The sequence below is a fragment of the Manacus vitellinus genome, unplaced genomic scaffold (genome assembly GCF_001715985.3).
Source record: "Manacus vitellinus isolate BGI_N305 unplaced genomic scaffold, ASM171598v3 scaffold_103_pilon, whole genome shotgun sequence".
NCBI lineage: Eukaryota > Metazoa > Chordata > Aves > Passeriformes > Pipridae > Manacus > Manacus vitellinus.
Genome location: NW_021938814.1, coordinates 60,802 through 61,777, shown reverse-complemented (window position 1 = coordinate 61,777; position 976 = coordinate 60,802).

Below are 976 nucleotides of genomic sequence, written 5' to 3'. Positions count from 1 at the left end.
CAGAGAGGAAATCAGCCTCCCCTCATGAGGAAGCTCCAGATAGCCACGAGGTCTTTCCTTAGTCTAAAAGAAATGCGAAGAAATAAAGTAATAAAATCTTTCCACATATCCAGGGGGGAGAAAAAAAAAAATCAAAAGCCTTTGCACTTCAAAATGTCTACGTGCAATCAACGCATCATATTCAGCTGCTTTATTAAAACCTTCTTGTAAGGTTATTAAAAACCTTTCTGTAGGTTTCTTAAAACCTTTTTGCAGGTTTATTAAAACCTTTCTGTAAGTTGTATGAGGAGGATTTCTAGCAAAAGCAGCTTCAGCAAGAGTCGGGTTGGAGTTGGTCAGGAGGGGTGAGGGAGCGGGGCCTGGGGGGCTTTTGTGGCCTCCGGGACACGAGTGGTGGATTCATGGAATCATTTCGGTTGGAAAAGCCTCCAAGACCATGGAGCTGTCACTGAAAACCGGAAAATAAACTCTCTAACCAGTTTGTTAGGTTAGAAAGTCGGCATTGCTTTACTGAACACCGAAGGTACATGGGGATCGCTCCACATAACACACACGCTATCAAAACCTTTTCCTGCTAATATAGTTTAGCAAACAAAGGAATTAGTGTTTATTGGCTACAAGTTACATAGTTCTCTTGTTAATTAGTACTCTATCTTTTATTGCTATCGATTTCTTGTTTCTCATGCTAACTAGTCCACAATTTCAGTCTTTTTATTAGGGCATCTAAGACAGGGCATCTCTGATTTCTGTAACGCGTCTTTGTGCTTTGTCATTTTTTTTTAATATAATATTGTGTGCATTTCCTGGCGTTCAGTCCCCAACAGCGGATTCCTCTCCCAGCTCCACGAGCGCCGCAGCTCCTCAGGCCCTTTAACTTTTATAATTTGCTTTTCTAACACACGGACCTCCCCCCCCGCCTCCAGAGGCTGCCTGTCATCGCTTTATCTATTTCACGGGTTTAAATCTCCTCTCGACG